The sequence below is a fragment of the Pinus tabuliformis genome, chromosome 2_1 (genome assembly GCF_031772625.1).
Source record: "Pinus tabuliformis cultivar Carrire ecotype Pingquan chromosome 2_1, CPIR1, whole genome shotgun sequence".
NCBI classification, from domain to species: domain Eukaryota; kingdom Viridiplantae; phylum Streptophyta; class Pinopsida; order Pinales; family Pinaceae; genus Pinus; species Pinus tabuliformis.
In genome coordinates this window covers 724292608-724312355 of record NC_142299.1, presented here as the reverse complement: position 1 = coordinate 724312355, position 19748 = coordinate 724292608, and positions in this window count along the sequence as shown.

The following is a 19748-nucleotide window of genomic DNA, read 5'->3' as shown; positions in this document are numbered from 1 at the left end:
GATTTTGTTGTGGTTCCTTTTGGTTTGACTAATGCTCTAGCTACTTTCATGTGTTTAATGAATAGTGTGTTGTGTCCTTATTTGGACAAGTTTGTGATAGTATTCATTGATGACATATTGATATATTCTAAGAATGAGGAAGAGCATGAAAAAATTCTTGCAGCAATGTTGATATTTGTTGATTTGAGGCTTCTGCGATCTATATTTTGTGTATTGTTGTCTTCCAGAGTCATCACATTTAGGTTTTATTGTATTCAATGTTTCGAACCAACCTTCATGGTTCATAATTAGTAATTAGATCCATGAGTGAATAAGTCAAAACTCAATAGGTTTTAATAGGTACAACTAGGGTTGGGATGGGAGTGAATGTTGGCCGACAGTATGGGTAATGATATAGTTTTTTATTTATTTTTAAACTATGTATATGATTAATTAGTTTATTAAAATTTATGATTATTAATGATTTGTGTTTATTTAATTTATTTGGTAAGTAAGTTTTATTTAGATTAGGTTATGCTTATAGTTTATTAAATTTATGATTTTAATGATATGTGTTTATTTAATTAATATAAATACACTATTATGCAATAGATTTATTTATTTATTATTATTATTATTATGTTTTTACTGATTATTAATGATTTGTGTTTATTTAATTTATTTGGTAAGTAAGTGTGTGTGTGTTGAACCTGGGTGCTTTGATACTAATCAGTGACCACCCCTCCCACATTTACCCAGTTTCACTAGCCTACCAGGGTAAACATGAGACGAAGAGTTACTATGACATGACCCGACCTCCAAGCTCCAGTTAAGGAAGTGGGGCTGAAAAACTGACCACAACCTAATAACTCACCTCATCCTCGAGGCTATGGGACTCTTAGGGGCCAAAGAACCACCCCAGGTTACCAAACCTTGAGCCAGGGCTCCTTTTCACACAAATTAACCCCCAACCACATGTACAACAAGGCCTCCATGCGGTTGAAGGCCTCCAACCACACTCACAAGCCTACATGAGTGCGGTTGTGACCCAAATTGTCCAGTTCAGAGGGTGCGGTCCCGAGATCTGAGCCACAATTCTAAGGTAGCCTTCAAATCACTGCCCAGAACTGCCTGAGACTTCACAAAATCATAAGTGACATAACAATAAGGCTACACATTCAAACTTAGAGGCAAAACATGACATAGACTGCCTAGAACACAATATACATTCGTCAAACACATGGAAAACATGTAAGCTACAGGTCATGAACACATATATGATCATAATAGTATGAGATTCATCTGAGGATGACCAAGAAGGCCCTATGCCATCTCCACATAGTTGCAACAACATTTATTAGTCCTTACATTCATCAACCAATCAATAAATAAATCATTCATGACAAGATCCATAAATGATACACATCATATACCCAACATATAACCGGAAAATAACCAGCATAGAAACCATGTCAACTCAGCCATAATATCACTAACATAATCGCTACAAATATACATGAATCATAATAGAAGAAGATCTCTTATTAACATATGCAAATACCAACCAAGTTAGGGACTTCCACATACCACTCGACCATAGATTGCGCTGAACCAAATCTCTCTTTCAACCAATCACCCCCGTGCCATAGTCCAAGCATGAATGTGGGATCTCATGGAATAAACCAAAAAAAAGCCAAACCAGGGCTTCTAGAGGCCAAACCACCTCAACTCTCAACCAATGACTCCACCTCATGGTTGAACATCACTAACACCAACTAGATTAGTCTCTACCCAAGCTGTATAGGGCTCCAGGAACTAGTAACTCAACCCACAACCTTCCAAGGCTTCAGAGAATTTGTCCAACCTAGCTCCAGGGATTAGTAACTCAACCCACCAAGGGTTCTAGAGCGTTTGTCTGAACCTAGGATCCAGGACTAGTAACTCAACCCAAGTTGTTCCAGGTCTTCTAGAGCATTTGTTCCAACCCATAACCATAAGGAATTATGAGTACCAATCACAAAAAAATCAAGTGGAAAAACCCACAACACCATGGCTATCTAGGAAATGGAAAGGTAAGGATAAAACCACTATAAATCCATACAATTATTCATGCCAATGACAACACATAACCATAAAATCACATGCATATACCATGCATCCATAAACAAACAAGGAAATCATACATGAAACCTATTACTTGCAAAGCAATCTAGATGTAGTTGCTGATCCAACTGTTCCCTTGCGCTTTCTTGCTTTCCTTTGCCTTCTTTCTCCAATCCAGTGTATGCCAAAGTGCTCCAAGAATGCTCCAAAAATATTCTAATTGTGCAAGCATATGAGAGAGTGAGAGAATAGAAGAGAGCTCTGCCCAAAAATTGTCAAAAGCTAGCAACTAATCCTCAGAATCCTTTTTATCATTGTCCTCTATTTTATTCATTTTCCTTCAATTTCCCTCTCATGAAAATTTGTGATCTTTCATCTCCATTTTCTCCTATTTTTCTTTATTTTCATAAATAAATGAAAATTAATGCCTCTTCTTCTTTGCCAATTTCCATAGCCATAAATTAATCACCAGTGATACCCGTCGCTATTTTTTTCCCAACATTCAACTTGAAATATGTGTCCCATGACCTTGGTCTTATTTTTATTTACATGAAAATCACCCAGGGGTTGTTACATAGATTGTTGAGAGTGCAAAAGTTGTATGCCAAGCTTAGCAAGCGTAATTTATTTCAGTCTCAAATTCATTACTTGGGGCATGTTGTTTTCAAGGAAGGGATAACAATGGATCCAGAAAATATTAAAGCTATCATGGAGTGGCCAACTCTAAGGAAAGTGTATGAGGTCATATCATTCATGATACTAACAGGTTATTACAGGTGGTTCATCAGGAACTTCTCTAAGATAGGCTATCCTATTAAATATTTGCATAGGAAAGGAAAGAAATTTGAATGGACCGAGGAGTGTGCAACTAGATATGATAAGTTGAAGCATTTGCTTACAAATTCTCCAGTTTTGAAGATTGCAGATAATGATAAGGAGTTTGTGGTTTGTACATATGCATTCAAGGAAGGAATTGGAAGTGTCCTGATTTAGGAAGGGTAGGTGTGTTGCTATGAGTTAGTGAAGCTGAATGTGCACGAGAAAAACTATGTGAATCATGATCTTGAGTTGGTAGCTTTCATTCATGCATTGAAGATGTGGAGACATTATCTTCTTGGTAGGAGGTTCATTTTGATGAGTGATCAAAGTGGAATGAGGCACTTGTTTTACCAACCCAATCTGAATGCAAGGAAAGCTATATGGTTGGCTACCCTCAGTGAGTTTTATTTTGAGAGAGGGTACATCAAAGGAAAAGAGAACAAGGTTGCAAATTCTCTCAGTAGAAGAGTACAGTTGAATCATATTTCAGTTGTGAGATCTTATGTGACAAACTTGCAGGAGCGGATCTTACAAGCAGGGCAACATTATGACATGTATCAACAACTAAAGTAGAGATTGCAACAACAAAATGAAGGTGATAGGGATGAGGAGTATTGATGGGCCCCAATATTGCAACAAAGATGTTGTAACTCCTAGGGCGACCAACTTTACTTTATCAACCTGGGGTTCATACAAAATTTGAGGTGACAATGCTATATGCACATCAGATGCAACAATCTACTCTTGTCACTTCTCAACTGGGGAAATAGATCACTAAGGTTTTTCAAACCAATCTTCTATTGACTAGAAGGAGGCTAACTACTGAAAGTGAATGTAAAGCTATCTTTAATGCAAAAATTAAATGCTTGCCTATGTTAAGGAAATGAAAGTGTTGAATAGAAAATGCTACGAAATGACATGAAATTACCTAGCTATGAATTAACACACATTAATTGCAGAAGAGACCTAATTTAACCTTGCATTCTATCATCTAGTTATCTAGACTAAGTAAGCATGGAAATGATCCTAACATTGCTAAGACTGATGTATGCATGCACTAGCTAAATATTGCAGAAAAGAGTCTTTTGGTTTTCAATTTAGAAATGTGAATGTTAAGATAAACAAGCTGATCTTTTGTAGGGGAGGAAGGTATGGGAAACTGGTAAAAAATGGCATTGATGGGTATGGAGTTCAAGTTGAAGGCCTACCCTAGGCTCTGATCATCATTTCTGCCCAAAACAGTCTAAAACAGGCTGCTACAGGGTTTCCTGTAGTTGCTACAGGATTTCCTGTAGTTACTATAGGATGTCCTGGTTTACTACAGGAAACTTAGTTGAAAGTTGTAGGAAGGTAGGGAAGGTGAATGGAAGTGTTGGGAAGGTGTATGATTCTGGAATAGGGTATGGGGAAGTTGCACACTACCTAAGGATCAGCCCAAATCTTCAGGATGGTTGGATTTTCTCAAGGTGGTTGTCCATGGTGGCTGCAAAACAGAAATTTGAATTGGTGGTTGGTAGGGTTTGGCAAGAGATGGAGATTACCTAGATGAGGCTGGTGGAATGCGTTCCTCCCTATAGATCAACAACTCCTACAACAACACATATCCATTTCTTCATCTATGCACAACTTTATGTAAATGTGGAAAAGATGAGTTGAATTTGAGAAATTAATTTATTGATGGCTAGTGAATTAAATCTATGGAATGAAATGCTTTCTAATATACAACAAACTCAAGAAACCAAAATTACAATTGCATGTGCTTCGAAGAAATCATTAACAATGATCTACTCAACAAGAAATCCTAAGCTACGTAATAACAAAAAGATAAATCCATTTTTGGGGTTGTAAGAATGGGTCCCTCAAACCATGATCCCATGAGGGAGATGAGGACGAGGCCACTCTCACAATATTTTCTAAAGTCTTTTCTTTCACTACTATAACACTGATCTACTTCTCCAACTAATGGAAGAAAAACTAACCAATCATTCAAAGACTTGTAAATTAAACAAAATAGAGATAAATTCAACAACTAATCTATTATTCTAATCTAAGGATACATGTACAAAAAGAGGAACCTCTACTACTAGGGTTGGGCCCTAACCTAAGAGCTTCAACCCTCTAAGTCAACTCAGTGCTGGATCAAAGAAACCCTTTTCATTTTCACAAAAATTTCAAAAATAACATGAGAATAACAGTCACAATATCTTATCTCGAAATTGCCTCTTAGATACAATAAAAATCCAAATCCTAATGAGGCCCTAAGCCTTCTTATTTATACAACTGAAGCTACCAATTACTTCCTTAAAATTAGGGATGCTTGGCTTCCAAAATCGAGATTGACTTGTCTTCAACTATCACCGGCTTGGCTGCCAATGAACTCGGTGGATTTGGCTGCTTGTAACTCCGAGTTGATGAGATCTGGTGGAAGAATCTTCGAGCGATTGAGGGGTTAAGGAGGGAGACCTAATCTCCTAAAATCCCTCTTGCTTGTCTACTTCAAGTTCCTACACTTAAATTAGCCCAACTTCTCCAAATCACGCAATTAATGCACATTAGGCCACATGACACAACATCTCACCTTTACCCTTCTCACTAAGCAAAATATAATAAAATATGTATAGAAATGTGAAAAAAGTTGATTTTAATAAGCCGGAGAGTGGCATTAAGGCCCCTATTTATGAGCCTCATCATCATCCCCTACTAAAAGTGTTGCTCATCCTCTGAGCAACTTAGTCTATGTCCATATCTTTCATAGCTCTTATGGCCTCTGTTGATGAAGTTCCTTGTTGTGGATAAAACCCTGCAAGGGAATGATACTCCCTGATCCTTAGGTTGTATGGTAGGGTACCCCATCTCCTTTAGCATGCTTGTTGGCTTTCATTCCCTAGAAATCTCAAGGTGTTCTCAAAATGTGTGATTGCTTTCTCTTGTGTAGCTAGGTATCTTGGTGCAAGCTGGGGATCATTGGCGATGATGTTGTGGGTGCTAATGAAAATCATTGATTTATCTATTCTACTATGATGTAAAGGGGCTCCCTTTCTTCTCTTTCCAACACCCTCTTCACTTCCTTAGCCTTGGCCTCCTCATGACTCATCCATGATGCAAGGGCCATTAGTTGTAAGTCCCCCAACTTTGCATTGGGGTCCCACACATTCAAGTCTGTTAAGGCCAAGTTGTGCAAGTAGAATTCATATATCTTGGCCTTATCCTCTAGGGTGCTCTTGTCACATAGTTCAATGAACTACCTATAGTCTTGGAAAGGCATAATCCCTTGTTGTGCTAGTGTCTTTATCTGAAATTGAAGCCATTGATCTTTGAGGTATAGGGCATATGATTTTGCTAGCATCCTGCATTGGAGTGCCTCCATGGAGAGGCTTGCCATGGTGGCCAATTAGCTCTCTTTTTCCTATTACCTCTAGTTGAGATCTCATAATTCGTTCCCTGTCTCTTATCCTACTCAACTCTCTACCCATCTCTAGTAGCTTCTCTTCCATATGGCCCACATCCTCTACCTTCTTTGATTTAGCAATTTTCATCCAGCGATGTGTCCTTCCTCTCTCTTTCTCAAGCTCAAAGAAGAGAGGGATGACAAATTTATGTGGTATTACTCTGCCTCCCTCAATGAATCTGTAATAAGAGCTCAGATTGGGTTGTGGGATAGGTTCCTGCAACTCTTGGGACTCTCCCTTAGATGTATTTGGAGAAGCTGCCCCCTCCTACACTTGTGTTGCTGCTTCCTTGCCTTCCCTCTGTCCTTGTTGTCATTCCTGCTACTTTTTTTTGTGTTTCCTGTAGTGCTGACAAAGTTTCCTATACTGCCTTGTTTTTCTTTGCTGATTCTAACCTGGTGACAAGCCTCCTAACATATGTGGCGGGATACTTTGGGGAAGCTTGTTTTGATGTGCCCTCTTCACGGTTCATTTCCAGGGAAACTAACTTTTCTTGCTCTTTTGGTGAGTTCTCATAAATGATTGGAGTCCTGGTGGGTGTTTATGGTTTCCCTTGTTTGATCCTAGTGCTCCTCCTTGTTTTGAAATAGAGGGGGGTCTGCCTCTGTCTTTTCCCTTTTGACTTGATAGATGTGCTTAGAGCAATCAAGGCAACAACTTCCTCCCTCTCAGTGGGTTTAGGAGACAACCTTGGAGATTCCTCCCTTTCCTTGGTGTGTTCCTCAGGGCTTGCTTCTTCCTTATGTTCTTTCTCTTCACTTTTCTCCTCTTCTCCTTCTTCTTTTGCTTCTTCTTCCTCTGTTTTCTCTATTTCTGCCTCCTCTTCCTTCTATGGTTCTTCTTCCTCTTCAGGTTCTTCTTCATTTTCTTCTGCATCATCTTCAGGTTCTTCTTCATCTTCTTCTGCCTCCTCTTCACCACTAGAGGTGTTATCCCTATCATATTCAAGGGCTTGTATTTCAATCACAACCTCTCTATCCATGTCTCTAAATGTGGACCATTGAATGGGGATTCTTAGCTGGCTCAAGGCATCCTCTAGTATTAGCTTAATAATTCCATGGTGTGCCAATTGTTGATGTTTTCCCTCTTGGACCTTTAGGCTCATGTCTATTATTGATTGCAACAAGAAGTAGGGTACACTGAGTCTTTTGTTAATGGGTATCCCCTCTCCAAATCTAAACTCATGGATCAGTCTAAAGTAATAGACATAGATTATACTAAGCCTCCCTTCACAAGAGATATATTTGAGAATATGATAGCTCACCTCATTCCAAGGGTAGGGAAGGATTTCCCTTCTTATCCCATTTTTGTCCTCAATTGGCTCTTCATCCCTTAAGAAGAAGTTTTTCTTTGCAAAAGTTCTTGCAACCTTATCCTCCTTTCTCCATGGCATCCCTTGAGGAAGTGTAGTGATTCTACTAATTACTTTAGGAGTAATTATAACTGGAAGTCCTTTGACCATAGTAGTAGCACTGATTCGAGTATGAGGGTTAAGTGCCATGGAAAATTCTTGAGTTACATCATCATCATACCATCTGACTTGCTCAAATAATCCCAACCAATTATGCCTTCTAAATATTTCTACCACAGGGAGATGAAGGTGTATCCTGGATGTCTCTGTGGGTTCCCTTCTGTTAAACCCTCCTATCATGTCTCTTTTCTGGGTGGCTGATTGTAGGGAGTTTGGTAGGGTAGCCTTAGTTTTAGGGTGACTGAGAGTTTATAATAGTGGTGGATGGCTGCAATTTCTTTCTATCTCCACACAAATTTTAAACTATTCACAATTCTTTTAAAACTCCCAGGCCCACTCTAATCTCTTAAAAACTCAAAATTTTCTATTCCTAGTTATCAATTCAAAGCATAGGAGATTTGGGCTACCTACCTGTCAATGTTATTCTTTGGATGAGGAGAATTTCTAAGTAGCTGGACCCTAGGCACCCCCTTTCAACGTTCTTTGTGAATTTACACTGTTTCCTGTAGCTCCTTCCATTTCCTCTAGTTGTTTATGTAGTTCTATTTCCTGTAGGGTGGATGAGGCAGGTTTTCCTCCTCAATGGCTCTCCAAGGTGGTTCCAGTCTTCTCTGATATCGAAACGAACAAATTGTGCATGATAGTTTGGAATGTTTTCTATTTATGGTTGATTCCTTGGAGCGCTGTATTGGCTGGCAGTGTACATGATTTCCTCTTTGGGACAACTTAACTCGACCAACTTTTCAACTCATTCTTCTTGATGTGATATTGCCACGTGTCATGATGGCTAGGAGTTCACTTTTTGTTTTCGAGCTAAGGGCGGTCAAGTTAACTGTCCACCTCCAACTTATAAAATCGAACTTTTTCATATTCCTACACTTTTATAATATCGTACTTAGGGAAGAATTTGGATGAGGTGCCATACCTATGCCTTCCTTCACTTGGTTGATGCATGCTAGAGGGTGACTCTGCTGTGCTTCTTTTTGTTCAGGTAAGTGCTTTTCCTTGGTCACTTTTATGTATATTTCTTCCTGTTGATGTGGTTGTCTTCTTTGTTGTTGTGTGCAGGTGCTTGGTCTCTGCTGCTGCTTCTGATTTCTGGATATGAGTCATAGTGTCGGCAAGGGTGCTAGAGATCTTTGCTTGCATGGGTGTGGAAGGAGAATGCATGGAGAAACTACTGATGTGATAACACAGGCTGCTACAGGGTTTCCTATAGTTACTACAGTAAATCCTGTAGCTTCCTTTTTCATCCTTTTTTTTTTCTTTTTCCTTTTTTCAGTTGGAGGAGGAATGGGTGGTGATGTAGGAGTGGAAGGATGGTAGTGGAGGAGATGGAGTGGTAGTTGAGTGAGGCCAATGATGGCATGGACCTTGGACATTTTTTTGTAATTTTTATTTTATTTTTTCTGAGTGGTTTTTGATGGACACAGAGGTTGGTATGGTCATGATCTGGTGTTGGGTGAGTGGTGGTGAGGTGTATGGTCCCTTATTTCAACCTAGAAAAAATCTGCATCATCATGTTCTAATCATAATTTCATTCCTGTATTACTATAGGAAACCCTGTAGAAGTCAGAAAACTGCATAAAATTGGTTTTTGATGCCTAAAAGTGAGGATGGATGATGGAGACATAGTAGGCATGGGAGATATGAAGTGAATGGAGGAGGAATGGGATGATTCTTGGCTTGCTATCCTCTGAACTCTGAGTCTTTTGTTTCCTTTAAAAAACTTGTAAAAATCATAGAATTTTATTAGCGGGCAGGTTTGAGGTCCCTGCCATGGCATTTTGTTTTTTCTTTTCTATTTTTATTCCTTTTTTTTGAAAGACACATAGGTCACCTAAAAGAAGGTTTTCAACCTGTCTACCTGCCCTAGGCGCCTCAAGGGAGGTTTTCACCCAGAGATCTTTTTATTTTCATTTTTTCACTCTTGGGATACCTGAAGGAGGTTTTCAACCCAAAAGTTGGCCTCAGGTGCCTCATAGAGGTTTTCACCTAGGTCCCTTTTTTTTTTCAAAAATAAAACCAATCTTCAAGAATTTGGTGAGCTAGAAGCTGAGAAACTTCCAAGCACATTCACTTCATTACTGATGGTATTGATAAACTCTTCCCTTGACAAAGGTCTTTTATAAGCTTTCAATATGTATCCATTGACAAGCAAGGGGGTACCTTCTTCATCAATGGTCCTTATTGGCATAGCCCCATTGTCATGGCACTTTTCTATCAGATATGGGCCTAGCCACCTGGTCATCAATTTTCCTTTGAATTCCTTGAACCCAGAGTCATATAGTAGAGTCTAATCACCTTCTTGAAAAAATTTGTCTTTGATGTTTTTGTCATGCCAAACCTTTCTTTGTACTTGAGTAAATTCTTTGTGTAGGAGGGCCTGCATCCTTAATTCATTTAAACCATTGAGTTGGAGCAACCTCTCTTACTGTGCCTTTGTAACATCAAAATCTGACTGTACTGCCATTCTCAAAGTGTTGTACTCAAACTCAATGGAGAGAGCCTTCTTCACATAGACCAAGTCATAAGGGGTGAAACCAGTGGTTGTCTTCCAGGTTGTATTATAGGCCTAAGTGGCCTCCACTAGTCTGTCAGCCCAATCTTTTCTGCTGCTACTGACAACCTTGGTGAGAATGCCTTCCAATGATTTGTTGGTAACATCTACTTGTCCATTGGCCTGAGGATGATAAGCAGTTGACGTCCCGTGTTTGATCTTATGTTGCCTCAACAAATTTTCAATTAGGTGTGAGGTGAATTGAGTTCCTTGATCAATGAATAGCTCTCTAGGGTACCTAAAATTGTAAAACACATTCTCCCTTAAGAACTTAACCACTTTCTCTTCTGTTGCTACCTTGACAGCCTTGGTTTCAGCCCACTTTGTCAAATAATCAGTGCACACAATTATGCACTTTTTCTGCCCTGATGGTGGATCAATGGGCCCAATGAAATCCATGCTGTACTTGTCAAATGGATCAAGAGTCACTTGAGGTTGCAAAAGAATTTCATCCCTGGGAGTAGGTTTCCCCATTCTTTGGAACTGGTCGCATCGACTGGTGTATCTTCTTGTATCTTGGTGGAGAGTGGGCCAGTAGTAGCCAGCTTGTTGTACCTTGAATGCTGTCCTCTTGACTGCAAAGTGACCTCCAAAAGGTCCATCATGACAAGCCAAAAGGATGTCAAAGAATTCCTCCTCCCTAACACATCTCCTCAAAATTTGATCTGGGCCTAGCTTGAAGATATTTCCCCCAATCCAAGTGAATGGGGCACTATTTCTTATAATTTTTCTCTTTTACTTAGAGGATAGATTTGGAGGGAATTGTGTAGCGACTAAGTAGTTGACTATGTCAGAAAACCATGGAGAGAGAACTGAAATAACAAATAAATGCTCATCTAGCAGCTGATCATCAACCATTCCTTCCTCGCCTGCAAGCAAAGGAAGTATAGACAAAAAATATGCAACTACATTTTCTCTACCAGGCTTATCAATGATAGTTAGATCAAACTGTTGTAATAAAAGCAACCATCTAATAATTCTGGCATTCACATCAGGCTTGTTCATCAAATATTTAATAACAACATGGTCCATATGTACAAAGGCCTGGTAACCAATGATGTAGTTTCTTAATTTATTCAAGGAATGGACAACATTTAGGAGCTCTTTTTCAGGAACAATATAGTTCAATTCAACCTTGGACAACTTTTTTCTAATGAAATAAATGGCATAAGGAAACTTGTCATCTATCTGGCCTAGAGCTTCTCCTATATCATTGTTAGAGGCATCAACATCGATGTGGAAAGGAAGAGCCCAATTTAGGCCTCAGAGTATGGGTGCAGTAGTCAACTTGTTCTTTAAGGTTCTAGGGCCTCTTAGAAGCTTTTTGACCATAAAAATCCAGAGTCCTTCGCCAATAGTCCAAACAAAGGTGAGGCTACTTTGCTGAAGTCTTTTATGAATCTCCTATAGTATCCAACTAAGCCCTAGAAACTTCTGACATCCCTCTGCTTCTGAGAAGTAGGGACCCTCTTTATGATAACAATTTTATGTGGGTCCACTTGCAGTCCTTCTTGAGATATTGAATGACCTAGAACATGGAGCATTCATCAAGAATTGTCACTTCTCAGGGCTAAGGGATAGGTTCATTTCAATGCATTTATTTAATACTTTCCCCAAGTTAGAGAGAGCCTCCAGGAAATCACACCCATAGGGAGTGAAATCATCCATATAAATTTCTACAGAGTCATGGACTAGCTCTGCAAAGATGCTCAGAATTGCCCTCTAAAAAGTGGCAGGGGCATTACATAATCCAAAAGGAAGGACCCTATAAGAAAAGGTACCCCAAGGATAAGTGAAGGTGGTTTTATCTTGGTCCTCTGGGATGATCTAGATCTGATTGTAACCACTGAATCCATTCAGGAAAGAGAAGAACTTCTTTCCTGCAAGACCATCCAAGACTTGATCAATGAAAGGTAGAGGGAAATGGTCCTTTTTGGTGGCTTTGTTGAACTCTTTGTAGTCCACACAAATCCTCCATTTTCCATTCTTCTTTGAACCTGAACTAGAGGAGACACCCACTCACTATCTAAGATGGGGTAAATGAACACTGCATCCAACAACTTCTGTAGTTCTTCTTTAACTATGTCTTTAAGGGTTGGGTTCATTCTCCTCTGAGGTTGGCACACTAGCTTGCAGCCTTCCTTATTGTAAATATGGTGAGTACATACCGAAGGGTGCAATCCTGTTGGGATAGGGTCCCTAGGGTTAGTTTTTGGGTTAGTTTAACCCAATTTTGTAAAACTTTTGTAAAGAATGTAAAGTATCCGCGAAATGTGGATGTGGAGCGCGCAGCTAGATAGGAGTCAAAAGGGTTTTTAGCCCCTTGTTTGGGTAAGTAATAGGTCAATTTTGAGACTCACCCATGGTCCGCCAACCATGGTATTGTATTGAAGAAAGATATATATAGTTGAGTCCTAGCGAGTCTTAGGGATAACTTGGAATGAAGATTGTTGTTTTGGGAAAGTGCTAAGGCATGAAAGCTCTATTTCCTGTACTTAGGTGAAAAGGGGAAGGATCCTATAGATGAGTGCGTAGGAGGCCTTGGTAAGTCCGCATATGAGTGTGTGGACCCCTACAACTGAGTGCGCAAGGCAGAAAATTCTGTAAATTGAACACTAGAACTGAATAAAGACTAATTTTGAAGAAATATCTTGCATCTGAGTATTATTGTTAATTCTATTTATATTATGGTCTGTCGCTCTATAATATGTTTTCTATGGAATAATCTATAAATGCAACGTGAATATACTAAATCTATCATATTAGGTGTTGGGCACGGGATCCCCTAAGGGAAGTTTTGGGGCTTAGAGCCCATATTTTGCTCAAAGTTTGTAATTCCAATGTAAAGACTCCGCATTTGGTGGGCGCGGAGCATGTAGTTGTAAAAGAGTCATAGGGTTGTCCACCCTTATTTTGATAATGTAATGTCAGCTGTAGAATATCTACCCATGGTCCGCGTACCATGGGATTATATAAATAGAGCGAAGATCTAAGTAGTTAAGGCATCAATTGATCACAGAATGTCTAAGGAAGAATGATGTATGCGACATAGTTCTGAAGTGTAAAGTCTAATTGTGGGTCGTAGCATAGGTAGAGGCTCTATAACTGAGTGCACAAAGGCCTAGTAGTTCGTAGCTGAGTGCGCAGATCCCTGCAGCTAAGTGCGCAAGGCGAGTCGAGTCTACAATCAGTTGAAGTATTAATAAAGAGAAGTTTCTATCAATTATGCATTTTTATTTCTTGTTTTATGGTATGAATTTCACTTCTAATGCTTATATGATGCGTGAATGTGTATAATTGTATTGATTAAGTGAATGCAAGTTGGAATATCTGTTTTCGCGAAGATAATTAAGTTTAGTTAATAAGATAAGTAAGATACTTGGCGTAGTTTAGGAGATATCGCAGTCACTGCCTTAGCAACGCGAAGGGACTTCTGCCCCTGATTAGAGCTGCGCGAAAGTCGATTCTAAGAGATTGAGGAGGTACTGAAGGTTAGAACAAAGCGCAAAGTGACTTGCACGAAGGTAGGTCTAGTTGGACTAAACCAACATCACAGACATCTCAAGGGTGCAGAAACTTGGTTCCAGCATCCCCCCATACTGCTTCGAGTGAGACTTCAGTTCGCGCTTCGCGGATTGATGCTGAAAGGGCCAGTAGTGTAGGGATTTGTTTGGCTACAGTAGTGTAGGGATTTGTTTGGCTAAATAACTCTGAAACCTGGGTCAGGCCCCCATAAGCTAACAAATGGTTCCGTTTCCAGGACCAGAATCTGCACGAGAGATGTGTGATGTTGTATCATTGGAATCCAACTAAGAAAGAAACTGAAGGCTGGTTGGACAAAAGAATTCACGAGTTTGCGCCGCAGGAGAACAAAAACCCACGACTGTCAAAAGAAGAGTGGCTAGATCCATGAAATATTTTTCGCATCCTTCCCTAATGAGTTATACGAGAGGATCGCGAAGCTAGCAGATAGCCAGGGAAGGTGGAAACTTGACGGTCCTATTGTGTGGACCCCAGAGCTAGTGCGAAGATTGGAAGCATCAGAGGATAAGATCGCACGCGCCGTTGATCATTGGCTTGATCGTATTATAGGAGGATTCGTTATTGAGTTCGTGATTGACATCTCAGTCAGCTATATCAAGTCAGAGTGACGCTTTATCAAAGGACCACAAGGTAAGTATGTAAAGTCTTTGAATACTTGGATTAAAATGCTGTTGTACGAAAACCGGGTTATGCAGTTACCTTGATGTTCGGGGCTACGCGAAGCAGAAAGGTTTACAAGAATGAAGGAAATAAGGGTCTAGAAAATAGCCCCTTGATTTCAACTCCGCGAGGGGACGAGGAAGAGCTCGCGAAGGTCTCTCTATGAAGTGATATTCATTTGATAAGACAAAGAATTACGTGAATTCCACCTCCACCCACACCACCACCAGCTTCACCGCCATCACCTCCATCTTCACCCGTACCAACTCCGCCACCACTGTGATTCAATATCGAAAGCACAGTGAATTGATTGTGTTCAAAGGTTTGGGAAACGAGGATCTGGACCAATTCTGGTTCGTTATAAGGGCTGTATGGGAAGCACAAGGAGTTACAGATGACCATATAAAGAAAGCAACGCTGGTTAGCACCTTGCAGGATCGCGCGCTAACCTGGTATATTAAGTACTCCAACGATAATCAAAATGCGGGAGTCGCAGATATCCAAACATCGCTAAATAAATAATTTAGTAGGCCTAAGTTTGAAGCACAGTTGATCATTGGATTTAAAGAGATTACGATGCTACTAGGCGAGACTCCTTGGGAGCTAGATCAGAGGCTGAAATTTACAATTCACGAAGCCAATATGAATCTGACAGATGGACAACATCGCGAGTGGTTTGAAGCTTCACTACTACCACATTTAAGGAGCGTTCTATCACAACAGAAGATAACAACTCAGGAAGAGGCTTTGGAGATTTCCATAAGGCTTCATGAGACCCTGATGCAAGATCCTAACCTAGGAGTTCAGCAGATCCACACGCAACTGAAAAAACTGTGTGTTGAGATGCAAAGTTTGAAACAAGACAAGACGGTTCGACCAGAAGTGCATGAAGAGGTAAGGTGCGTGAAATGCAAGGGTCAAGGTCATAACAAAGACCATTGCCCGCTATTTACAAATTACCTCACAGGAGGAGGACCGATGCCTTTAAGGCCGAAAGCTCAAGTAGGACCTAGCGCGGTGCCTGCTTTGTGGTGTGTGATTTGTCAAATAGCTGGAAAACATGCCATAGATAATTATCACTTGTTACAGAAGTATACGCAAACTTCGCAACAGTTGTTCTGCAACTTTTGTAGGTCAGTGGGACATGACAAGCGTACTTGTAGAAGCTATGAGTTGATGATGGAAAGAACTCCCACCTACTGAGTTCAAGCCGAAAAGCGGCCCCTTGACCAGAATGTAGGAATGGCGCGAACAAGATTTCAGGGGCGCGGACGAGGCCAAGGTAGAGGAAAACCTAGTAGAGGTCATAGACAGTTGATTTGCTACAATTACGGAGGGCTAGGACATTATGCCTGCGATTGCACGAATCCAATGCGCTCTTCGTGCAAGTATTGCATGATGTTTGATCATGAGACAGAAGATTGTCCTATGCTGATAGCTAGGATATGCGACAAAGGAGCACTACCACCTCCTCCGACTCAGAACTTGCAAATGATAAGGTCTGAGCCACGCGAGGAAGACCCGATTGTAAACATTGTGCTTCGAAGTGGAATCACGATGGGAGGTGACAAAGGCAAACAACTAGAAGAGAGTACTGGGGTTCGCAAATCTCTGATGAAAGAAGCTGAGTTTGATTTGGAGCACGCTTGGGAAACCTTCATGGAAGCTAAGAAGAGCTTCGCTAATGCCTCCACTTCAAGAAGCAAAGATAAACCGGAGTCGAAAATGGACCCATCTATGCTAACGAATTTCCTGGAAACCTGTATGAAGTTACTGCACGACAATAGGGCTGTGAAAGGGTTACACGAAGTTATCAATAGATGTGCTGGGACCGTGCCAGGAGAACCTCGCGTAGTCCGGAAGATCGGAAAGCATAAGACAAGAACGGGACGAGAAATGAGACTAACTGCAGATCAGAGAATATGAGATTGATCGAGTCATTTTGGATTTGGGATCGGATGCGAATGTTCTACCAAAACAAACATGGGAGCGATTGCAGGGACTAACTGTGGATATTGAGGGAGCGAGCGTGCTGGCAGACTTTGAAGTGATAGAGATTGTTGATGACAATAATCCCTACCCCATGCTCTTAGGAATTGATTGGGCTACTGACATGAATGGGGTAATTAATCTGAAGAAGCACAAAATGATATTTGAGAAGAAATCACTGCACGTAATTATACCCCTGGACCCTGTTGAAGGATCACGCTATATGAGCTGGTTTGCGACTATGAGAGCGATGATGATTTGGGCTGTATCTATAAGATAATAACATGAGACCAAGACTAGGTAAATCCCACCACGGATGGGTAGATTACATGGGAGCGCGAGAGCTCCTGCACTTCAGATTCTGACAAAGAAATAGAACGATGGCAGAATAGGTTACATGAGGTAACTATGTTGAATTGCTATATGATGACCAAGTCACTGTGCTGTGTGTCGACAGAAGTAAGAGATATGCCTATTTATGATGGTTTGAATGAGGTAGATACCTTCTTGCATGCATTTGAAAAGGAAGTGCCGGAAAAGCAACGCTTCCAGGCCTTGGACTGGGTACTGCGCACTATGCCCGTGAGATGGTGGGGTACGCACAAAGGAAGCTTTGACGATTGGCACGAATGTAGGAGAATGATGCGCACATGATTTAGGAAGCCTAAGATGCGACTGACAGACAAGTATGATGGACAAGATGATCCGTGCGCGCATCTGGCCAAGTGGACATAGGCCATCGATTTGGAGGTCGATGGCTCTTAATGTTGGGAAGACATTATGCAGGAAGAGAAATCAAGCATAAGATTCTATGTGCAGAAGCGTTCAACAAAGTATTGGAAACTGCACTGACCAAGGTATGCCATGCGCAACGAAGTAATTGAGACCTGCGCATACCTGTAGTGTTATGGGCTTATCGAATGACGTGTAAGAAACTGACGGGACAAACACCTTTTAGGCTTGTTTATGGAGCGGAAGCCATAATGCCCATGGAATACATCGTGCCTAGTCTGTGCATAACAACGCTCATAGGTATGATGGATCGCGGAGCCCTGGAGGAGAGGCTCGCGTAGCTGAATGAGGTCGACGAAGAATGATTTTTGGCTGGATTTCACCAACATGTCCAAAAGCAGCGCGAAAAGGCATGGCACAATTGACATATTAAGTGGCTCACCTTTAAGGTGAATGATTTGGTGCTATTGTATGATAGTAAGTTTGATAAATTCCTAGGGAAACTCAGAATGCAGTGGCTGGGATCGTATGTTATTAAGGAGATTACCGATGGTGGCGTGGTATAGTTGGTAAAGTTAAATGGAGAACCCTTCCTAGGAAAAGTGAATGGAAATCATTTGAAGCCATACACAGGTGGCCTGACCATCTGACTAGTTGAAATAAGTATAGTCTTAGCGCTCCAGGGAGCTGAAAGGAGGCGTGAGAGTATAAAATATTCTGCACGGGAACTACGAGATGTTAGGATTACGCGTAGTAGCGAAGTGTCACAGGGTTCGCGATAGCGCTAGGACAGCTACGCTGCCGCGCAAGTTAGCCAGAAAGTGACCGTTAAAGTCACTATTCATGATGTGATGCTTGGTTTAAGGCCAAATGGAGCAGGCGATAGGAAATTAAGGCAAACTTTATGGGTTAGATTCTTGAAAATCTGCAGCCAATCGAGCATTAATGGACCGAATGTGAGGGGCACGGTCGAATTCAAATTCAAAAGTCACTATAAATTAAAAAGGGCTATCCAACAAACAACACTTGGCAATTTGAGAACTGAATTGTTGCGCTCTCAGACATTCATGAATCGAGACTTGTTTGATATTTTGAAGGCGAATTCGTTACTTGAGCAATTACTAGAGACGTTGAGAGAACTGTGGAATCACACTATGGCAGCACCCGAAGAAGTCATGGATACCTAAGAAATGACAACTGAGGAAGCCGCGTAGGGAATTACGGAAATGGAAGCCCAGAGAGTGTTGAGATAGTCGCTGAGATCCCTAAATCACCACGCATGTCGAGACCTAAGAAGGACAAGCAGGCCATGATACCGGTGCACGTCTTGCCTAGAAATCCACTGAGGGCCAAGCTCACAATGGAGGAAAAGGGGCATCAATTTGGAGGTCGATGAGGAGGAAGAGTTTGAAGAAATCTTGGTGGAGGAGGAGGATGTAGAGATGGAAGTAAAAACCCAGGGTGCAGACCCTCTCACCAGGCTGCCCGCATTTGTTCCTCCGCGGAAGGGTAAAGCCAAGGTGCCCAAGGATATCAATGAAAGAAAGATCTCTCTACAAACTCCGTTGCTCCCAGATGATATTATTTTTGATGGAGCGCACTTGGGATGGGTGCCTGTGCTGAAATTTGAAGATTGGGACCTTGCGGACCACGAAAATTTCTCGCATTTAGCAACCGCGCAGCTAATGCACCAGAAGAAAGACACATTGACTGGAATAATAAAGTTGGAGCCGCGCAAATGGCTCAAAGGTGTTGAGAAAGCAAGGTTGCTAAACCTGCTCTGGGTCCCACATTACCACCGCGCCCTAGTAACCATTTTTGTCATCAGGCAACTGCTCTGCTTGGTGCATGATGGGTGCTTATCACTGGAGGAGCCCATCCCCATCATAGACCATCTGATTCACAGGATTACACGGCTCCCTTGTATAGGGGAGGACCCAGTGAACATTTCAGAAGGAAAGAGTGACGATTTGGCCATCGTGGAGGCCATGAAAAAGAAGTTTAAGTTGGAAAACAAGAAGCGAGGGTACACTATTTCCAGCATCAACAACCCTGCAGTCAAGGGCACTACGCAAATATTGGTAGGAAAAATGATGCGAAAGTGCCACGCGGATGAGGTGCCCACGCCAGTGGTTGTGCTAGCAGCGCAATGCGCAGAAGGGGTCCAGTTCAACTGGGTAAACTATCTATGCGGTGAGTTCCTTGAGAACTGTAGCGAGGCACAGGAGAAGGGTAAAACTGTTAGGCCCCTATACTACTAGTGTAACCCCTTATTGTTATTATTACAACCCACTTATTATATTGTTGTACCCATGTAGTCCCCATATTGTTACTATTGTGCCCCATAGAAGCCCACTATTGTTATTATTGTGCCCTTACATTATTATTATTATGTCGGCTCTGATTATATTATGACTCCTTAGACTCCTATATATAGAAAGGA